Raw genomic sequence first — 9,027 nt, forward strand, 5'->3', positions numbered from 1 at the left:
AAAACTCCAGCTATATCATTGTCATATCTGAAGTGGTTAACTCACACTGAAAAGCTCCTTTCCATGAAAAAAAATACAGTAGTTTTTCTACTTAATCAAATATATTGCCTTTCCTAGAGCCCCAGTGCCAGTAAACAGCGATGTTTCAGCTGATTGGGCAGCTTGTGTGAGAGGTGACATAATTTGAGTCAGTTTTCTCACACAGAGAGGTTTTTCCACCCGGGAAACCCATTGCCAGCAGGTGGCAACCACGCCAAAGCCAAATTCCTGGAGAAGGTTTGCCTGGAAGAATGTGTTCTCCTTCATTGTTCTACCACAGCTAGCACCTTTAATATGGAGAAGGCAACAGAGTGATCTTGTATCCACACATCTGTTTTTAGTTTTCCATCAATTAAATTGGAATCCCGAGGTATTGAGGGTTGTCAGTTTGGGTGTTGGGGTGCTCAGGGCACTGAATTTCCCCGAGCAGTCTCACCTGGGGTCTCCACCCACACCCACCCATGGCTCTGGGAGCCCATTTAAGCTGAGAACTGCAGCCTCCTTTCCTTTTATGTTCCCTGTACTGCCTTTTCCTGGGGGGATTTGGACAGGTAAGAGCCAAGCTTGGTGCCTGGGGTTGGGGGAAAGCTTAAAAGAAATATTTTAGCTATGACAGCCTTCCTAAAAGTAGTAAGATACAAACTTCACTACTAGCAGGGCTAAAGGGTGTGAGAATGAGTTTTCCAAGCTTTCTATATGGAGTTTCTGGTCTCCAGACTCTTCCAGTCAAGTCCTTTTTTTCCAATACTTTTGTTCAAGTATTCTGACTATTTATCTGAGAAAGAAGAAACTTTATATCTGCAGTGCTCACTACAGTCTTACTTATGGCTTACAAACCACCTTAATTTTGTTACAAACCTGCTGTGTTTATTTTATAATAGGCAAAATGCAATATATATAGCAAAGATATGGCACAAGTAGCATAAATTTTCTCTTGTGAAAGAAGGACCAGTCTCTTTATTCCCCCATGAGGTTTATTTCATTACTCACTCTTAAATAAATATGTATTTGACACTTTACAGGAACAACTAGTTCAAAATGATTTCTAACACAAGTTCTCACAGTTGTTATAGTATTTGTATGGTGTGCTGTTTGGCACCATTTTTGAGACTCAAATCTTCCTTTTGGTCTAAATTTAATAAGTCAGAAAAGAGGAAATTTGTGGTGGGGTGGAAGATGGACAATCCTTCAAAATCAAAAGAAAGCCATAACACACAGGAACATACACGAACATTGAAAATAGTTTCTTTTCTCTTCTAAATACTCATCCTCTCTTTTACAGATGTTTCATTGAAAGTGCTCATTAGCTCTGCTCCATTAAACAATCCTCCCTAACAACTCAGTGATAAAGAACTGAGCTTTGCACTCCTCTGGAAATTGGTCTCCAGCCCGTCCGTGCTGTACAGCAGATGGCAATAAAGGACCACTCTGTGGCAGAAGCACACCCCTGAAAAGGAAATGTTCTGTCCTTAGTAATTCAGAGGGTGAAATTAAAATCAGGGTCTAGAAATGCAAGTTGGTGGGAGCAAAGAGGGGAAATACAAGAGTTGCAAGTGGGCAGGACAAACCCTGTTGCTGATGAGGGTTACAAACAGACCACACATTACATATAAACCAAAGAAAGGACGTTGTGCATTCATTGGCCACTCCTCCAGTCTGCAAAGTTTCTCCTGAAAAACCCTGGAAGGGCAGGGACCTGCCAGGCCCAATCCCCTGTTCAAGAAGTTCTGCATTCCAGCAGCTTCCGGAAGCTTTTCCGAAAACTGTCATCCAGGAAAGCGTACAAGAAAGGATTCAAGCATGAATTGGCATAGCTTAGGCTGGTGATGAAGTAGGATATCCCAATGACCATGGAGGTCTGGGGTAAGTCAGTGGTCAAAGCCACGATGGTAGCCAGGTTGAAAGAGGTCCAACAGAAGAGGAACACAGCCAGGACTATGAAGACCATGATAGTGACTTTATTCTTGGCTTTGTCCAGGGCTCTGGCATTGGAGTTCAGGTGCATGCTCCTCAGCTTGTAGAGCATCATGGTGTAGAGGATGCAGATGGTGGATACTGGAATGGCAAAGCCAAGGATGAGGGTGTAGATCCTGCTGGCTTTGAACCAAAACCTCTCCGGCTTGGGGAAATTGAGACCACAACTCTTGATCTCCAGATCGTCAGTGTAGACATTGGCAAAGATGATGAAAGGGAGGACTATGATGGTGACCAGGATCCAGATGCACAGGCTGACAATCCTGGCTGCTCGGTACGTGCGGTGGGGCATCCTCTTGGACCTGACCGTAGCCAGCACCACCAGGTACCTGTCTATGCTCATCACTGTCAGGAAATAAATGCTGGAGAAGAGAGAAGATATTGTAGTGATCTATGGACAAGATGACCTTGCAGAGGATTTCTCCAAAGGGCCAGTAGCGGAGGAGGTGCTCTGCAATATTGATGGGCAAGACAAGGGTGAACAAGTCATCAGCGATAGCGAGGTTCAGGATGAACATGTTGGTCACAGTCTTCATCTTGGGGGCCTTGAGGATCACATAGATGACAGCAGTGTTGCCTGTGAGCCCCACAGCACAGATCACAGAGTAGATCACGGGCAGGACAATGTAGAAATCAGCTGCCTGCTCTTGGAGGGTGAAGTTGAACCTCATGCTGTTTTCCAGGTAGCAGCTGTTGCCTGCGTTGCTGCAGGAGCTGTTCAGATCATCCCAAAAGATGTTTCCCATGCCTATTGACCACAGACCACCTCCAGATACCACTGAAAGCCTCACTAGCCCAGAAGTGAGAGGTTTTTTGTTTGGTTGGGATATTTTCCCCCTCCTATGTAAAGCAGCTGTTACCTCATTTAGATGCAGCTTATTTTCAAAGGTGAGTTGTGAGGCTTCTTGGACCACCTAACTTACCTCTCCCCCCCATTGGAGAAGTTAGATTTTGAAGTGGTGATGGGAGAAGAAAATGTTTGGAAGACATAAGGCTCCATGAACCAAGAAAACAAGAGAATAATGTCTTTCTAAAGAAGTCAAGGAACTCTTCTTTCTGAGAGCATTCCGGTGAGCTTTGGCTTTTCTTTGCTGGGGGAGTTGAGCGGCTCTCATTCAGCTGTCTAAAGTGACAGTTCTTTTGGGGCTGGCAGGAACAAGGAGGCAGAAGGGGGAATTTCGTGCCTGGCTGGCTGTTCACAGCCCTTGGAGGACTGGAGGGATGGCTGCAGTTTCTCTGGCACAGCTCTTGCTTTCCGTGCTGGAGCAGAAGCGTTCCAGTGGTTAATTAGCGCCTGCCTTTGTGTGGAGTTCAGGCTCTTCATGGACAGCGATTTCACAAACAATGAAGAGGTTTCTGACACTGCTACTCCCCACTCCCAGGGTCCCCTAGCAAAAGAAGGAGGGGGAAAAATAGTTCAGGGAGTATTTCTGAAATTAACATTTAAAGGGGATTTCCCTGCAATCAAAGTACACCTTTAAGCAACGGTGAGTTATGAACTTACTCACTCTGAAAACCATCCCCAGTACGAACAACTGGCAGCCCCCCAAATTTGGCACAGATAGACAAAGCTGTACATCTCAGAAGTTCAGGATTAATCGGGGAAGAGAGAGAAAAGTACCCTGAAAGAGACACAGCAGGAATCATCTCACCTGTAGCAGTCACCACATCCATCACTATTGCCTGACCCATACTTCCAAGAATTCCTCCACAGGGAATTAACAAAAAGCCGACCCCTACCCCCCTCCACCGTGAAGATCAAAGGTTTGGCAACCGGTCCCAGGCTCTGCAGAGAGAAGTGCCTCACTTCTCCTGCCTTTTGTTGTCGCACAGCAATAAAGTGAGCTGGACTGCCGGCGCTGGGGATGGGGAGTGAAGTGTCCCTTACCTGGGAAGCGGCTCCTCTGCCTCCTCCAGCACCTGCTGCTCTCACTGGTGAGCCTCTTCCCTCTGATCCGAGCTGGAGGAGGGTCTCTGGGCTGCTGACGTATGGGGATTTGCAATCAGATCAACACGATGCTTCTGTGTGTGCGTGTTGTGTGTCTGACCAATTAGCACTTGCTCGGATCGGGGAAGGGGGGAAACAAGGGTTTTCTCTCTGCAGGGTTATTGAAAGAGTAAATACGGTGAATGTTTCCTTCAGGAATGAGGGAGATGTGGAGGGACACAGGCAGCACTCAGGACTGGCTAAGTGAGGGATGAAAGGATGGGAAGCAGGGGGTTAAACTGCTTCAATAGGGAACAGTGGCTGGTTTTAACAAAGGGAGCAGGAGGAGGGTGAGCTACATTACAACGCGCAAAATAAACAAATAAACAGATGTACCTTGCCAGATCTGTGCTGTTTTCGGCTGCTCTGGGGGAGTTTGGCTGAGTTCCTCCAGCTGGGTCTCTGATCCGGCTTTGGAAATCCAGTGAAATCCTTCAGATGTGCATCAGGAGGTGCAGGAGTCCCGTGAAGCTTCTTGGAAATGCACCCCAGGTTATAGAGCAACAATGTAAGATCACTTTACCAGCATGTCCCTAAAGAAAAAAAAAAGAAAAAGGAAATCAAGAGTCTTTTGATTCTCTTTTAGTCTTTTAAGTATTGCCTGACCTTTGTTTCGAGACAAAGCAAGGGAAAACAGGAATCCATCACTGCCATGCCTGGCTGAGTGCATTTAACCAGGAGGGCCAGCTCATAGATCTGAGCCAGTAGCCAAGAAGAGTGTCTGACTTTGCTCCTCTTTTTGGATGTTTTATATTCTTCTGGTAAGATTTTTGTGCACCAGTAGCTGGGTGGGAGTAAAACATTTCATTGCACTTCTTAAAGACATGGCTATAACCGACTTCAGCAGATGGGATTTTTTTTTTTTTTTAATGTACAACTCTTCAAGATATTTCCTTGACCAAAATCTAAGCAGACATTGGGCTTAAGGAAAATGAAACAGGAATTATATTGTCCAATTATATTGCATAGGAATTATATGGATGATACTTCTTCAGATGAAACACCCCTGGAACTTTCTTCTTGCCTGTTTTGGGAAAGCTGGTGTGGTTTATAAGGAGTTGTAAATGAAGCAAGGCTTTGGTAGGTCTGCAGAGGGAATGCAGTTTCCAGAAATTGCTGTTGTCTTTTTTCAGAGAATAGCATACAGAAGGCAGAAAAATTCAGGAGAATGTGATGTTACATTTGCTGATCTGTAACTATTCCCTGGGACAAAAGGGTTTTAAAGTATTTTTCATCCACAATCCTTTGAGGCTTTCTGTTTTTCAACATGAAGTTTATCTCTGGTCTCTGGGATAGTTTAAAAGCTGTTCTTTTTTTCCCAGTCTATATTATCTTGGAATTAGCTGCCATGGCCAGGGGTTGTGTGCCTGGGTGCTGTGTGTTTCAGGAGCTGTGGTGCTGATGATGGTTCCTTGTGCTTTTACCCTTGCCTTGTGCCTTCCTCCTCATTATCCATGGTGAACATGCTCTCCGTGCCTTGGTTAGGATGTGCTTGATTAAAATAACCTGTCAGAGATGAGATGGAGACAAATTAAAGTTCATTGCCTGGTGTGGGTACAGGGGCTTTTGCTTATATGCCCCAAACAAATTACTGGCACCTCCTTTCAGAACTCCTTGCCTGGTTCTCCAATAAAACTTGTTTGCTTTGGGGAGGACAATTGCCAACAGATCTAAATTGATGTAGGGGATTGCTTTGCAGTAGGAACTGTTCTATCAACAGAGAAAATATTTCTTCTGTGCATCTCTGGGCTCGACCAGGGCCAGGGGCTGTGCACAGGGGAAACAGATCTATTTATATTGGTGTGATGAGGAGTGCTTGGAGAGAATGTTTTACTCTTCTTGTCTTCTCTGGCTGGGCATTCCTTGATTATAAATATTACAGCGGCATAAAGCCCTGGAAATCACTGGTTTGGAAATGCTGCTACAAAGGGCACGAGCTGCCTGGACCTATTTTTGTGCCAACAGCTCCATCATCAGCACAGTGCAGCAGGGACAAAGAGTTTATTCCTGGCAAATCTGTGCCATGGAGATGGACTTTGCCTCTTGAAGCCATGTTCACACTGTGCTGCTTGGGTCAGCTGTGCAGACAAAGAAAAGGCAGCGTTTTAGGGAGGGGAAATCCCTGCCAATGCTAAATCAGTGCTGCTTTATTGCCTTCCTAAAGCTGATGCGCTGCTGGCTCCAGACAAAGGCCATCCACCATTTTGGAATTATGGACAACCTGTTTTGTTGGGCTCCTGCTGCTGTCAAGGAGTCAAGTTCATCTCAAGGACACAGATATACAATCAATAATCTGTTTACCAAAACAAAATGTTCTCGGCTGGCTGTCTTGCAGTCACTGGTTATTAAGGTGATTTATTTGTATGAAGTGTTCAGGCTTTTAAAAGCATTGAAGGTTAATAATAGAATCAGGGAGTAGTTTGGGTTGGAAGGGACCTTTAAAGGTCATCTAGTCCAACCCCCCTGCAATGAGCAAGGACATCATCAACCAGATCAGATTGCTCAGAACTCAACCATGCCACCTGACCTTGAATGCTCCCAGGGATGGGGCATTTACCACCTCTCTGGGTAACCTGTGGTAGTGCCTCACCATCCTCATTGTAAAGAAATTTCTTTCTTATATCTAATTTAAATCCACCCTCCATCTGTTTAAAGCCATTCCCCCTTGTCCTACCACAACAGGACCTGCTGTCCTGAGAAATGTCCAGAACTGATTACATCAAATGGGCTGAAATTGCTTCTGGTAAGGTAAGTGTGCCTGGTCAGGCTATTTGTAGGATAACACTCACCCACAAAGCTGGGATGTCCTTCTGCTTCCCCCCAAAACCTTCCCAGCCTTATTGAGCCAGGCTGGCTTAGGCAGGTGATGGTGCTCACCTTGTAGGACAGCTCAGGGAACCAGGCAAGAGCTACAGGGCAAATGTCACCATCGGTAAACTGGTGAATTGTGGCAAAGAAAGTGCTTTTCAACGGTGATAATTGTCACAGATCCAGGGGCTGGTGACACATCCTGCCCGCCTGAAAGCTGCAGTGAAGGCAAAGGGGTTCAGGAAGCGATTTAAGGAAAATGGGAGTCCATAAACAGCCTGTTTTTGTCAGGGAAAGCACATATCAATAACTGCCCCGTCTGGCTCTGCAGGGGAGCAATCCACACAAACCGTGCAGCAATTTCCTCAGACCAGCTGTGATGGGGAATAAAAGCTGCAGCCCTGGGAGCTGGTGGGTGGCTGGCTGGAGCTATTTGCTCCCTGCCAGCCAGGAAAGAGGTTGGGAGGCTCCTGCAATGGGTTACCCTCATTCCCAGCACTTCTTGGAGACCCTGGCTCTTTTACCACACCTTCCCCAGCCCCACCAGTCGTGGAGGGGAAGTGGCATTGCAAGAGGCTGCCTGGCTGCCAGCAGGAGCTGTGCTGGCAGGTGTGTTAATTAAGGGAGCTCTGGTAGAGTACTGGTGACAGTGGGAGCAAGGACACGGTGCCAGTCTTGCTGCAGTTAATACCTAACTGTGAGAATCTGAGTGCAGAGGGAATGCTGCTTTCAACACCCTTGTTTCCTCTCCCACTCCCCCCTGGTATGGGTTCCAGCAGCCTTGCTCCAGAGAGAAATTAAAATCTGCTTCCATTCCAGGATGCTTTTACTCTCCAGCATTTATTCCTGCTTTTCTCCAGGGCTGGAAGTGAGGGCGTACTTTGGTTGGTTTGCTGCCCTGAGCCAGCTCAGTGTGCTGAAAGCAGAGCCCTTTGGAAGAGGGAGATTTCTGGAAGTGGACTGTCCCTTTTCCAGTGCTGCTCATCACCTTTGTGGGGTGTGAGGGGCTCAGGGCAGTGGCTGGGGCTTCCCTTGTGTCAGTGCTGCCATGAGGAGAGGGCAAAAACTGTCCCATGGCTCTGACTGTGCCAGAGGTGCTGCTGCCTCATCCTCCTGAACTCTGGAAGCAGGAGAAGCTAATCTGCTGCATCCATCTATGGGTCAGTTAGTCCTCTGGACTTGGAGCTTTTGTGCTTCCCTATCTCAGAGTTCTTCCATTAGCCCATGTGAGTGACAACTTTTGTGTAATTTGTCTGTGGGACCTGTGAGGAAAAAGCCTTGGATGTGATGGGATCTGGTGCTGCAGTACTCTGGGGTACAGCTGATTGCTTCCTTTTGGAGTTCTCTTGGCCATGGATTTATTAACAGGGCTCTGTTTCCTACTGGTTGCCTTTATCAGATGTGCACAGACTGTGTGCAAGGGCATTCCTCAGCACAGCTGAAGATTAAAACATAAGGAGGAATCCTAGTTTGAAAGGATGAGAAAACAAAACCAAAATAAAAAGATATTTTTTACCCAAAGTTAGCATGAGTCAGCAGGTAGGAATCAGCTCTTCCCTGGACCCCTGTCCTTCCAGTGCTGCTGGCAGATGAGGGTGTCCTGCAGTGCTGTGATCCATCAGCATTCCTGGAAGAATATACATTATTTAGTTGCCATTAAGCTGGTTGTAACACAGCTGCTAAGAGCCCTTGGTATCTGCCACGTCCAAGTGAGAGGAGTTGTTATTTTGACTTTTTTAATGCCATCTGAACTTTCACTTGTGAAAAGTCACCCTTCTGTCATTGCTTGACCTGCTTGGAAAAGCTGTGACTCTTTACAAACATCAGCACTGCAACAGGGCTATAATGCATCCTTGGAAAAACAGCCAGGAGCCCTTCAGGGATCTCACCGGGGAGCAGGCTCTGTGCAATATATTCCAATATCTCTAAGCAACAGCTTAATGTGTTGCCTTGTCTGCTTAAGTAGCAGAGCTCCTCTGGCCTAAAAGCCTCATCACCAGAGGGTTATGGAGTGCAAATTGCTGCTGAATGAATTTGCTGCTTTGTTCACTCTGGTTTCCCTTCCCTTTTGTGTGTGCTATGACAGTGAAATGACTCATCTTCACCTTAATATCATGTTTTGGAGAAATGGTCTAATATTTTGTACAATGCTCAATGTAAAAAACCCCAAACCAACAAAACAGATGAAATCTGTTTCCTGGAACAACGTTTTCCAGTGC

At 46.2% G+C, this 9,027-nt stretch overlaps 1 pseudogene; it reads right to left on the reverse strand.

The window, feature by feature from the left end:
- Positions 1-1,456: 1,456 nt before the first annotated feature.
- Positions 1,457-2,759, reverse strand: LOC128942838 (neuropeptides B/W receptor type 2-like; annotated as a pseudogene).
- Positions 2,760-9,027: the final 6,268 nt, after the last annotated feature.

This window comes from Melozone crissalis, unplaced genomic scaffold, assembly GCF_028551555.1.
Source record: "Melozone crissalis strain CALT ecotype California unplaced genomic scaffold, PUWL_Pcris_2 ptg000044l_1, whole genome shotgun sequence".
Classification (NCBI taxonomy): Eukaryota; Metazoa; Chordata; class Aves; order Passeriformes; family Passerellidae; genus Melozone; species Melozone crissalis.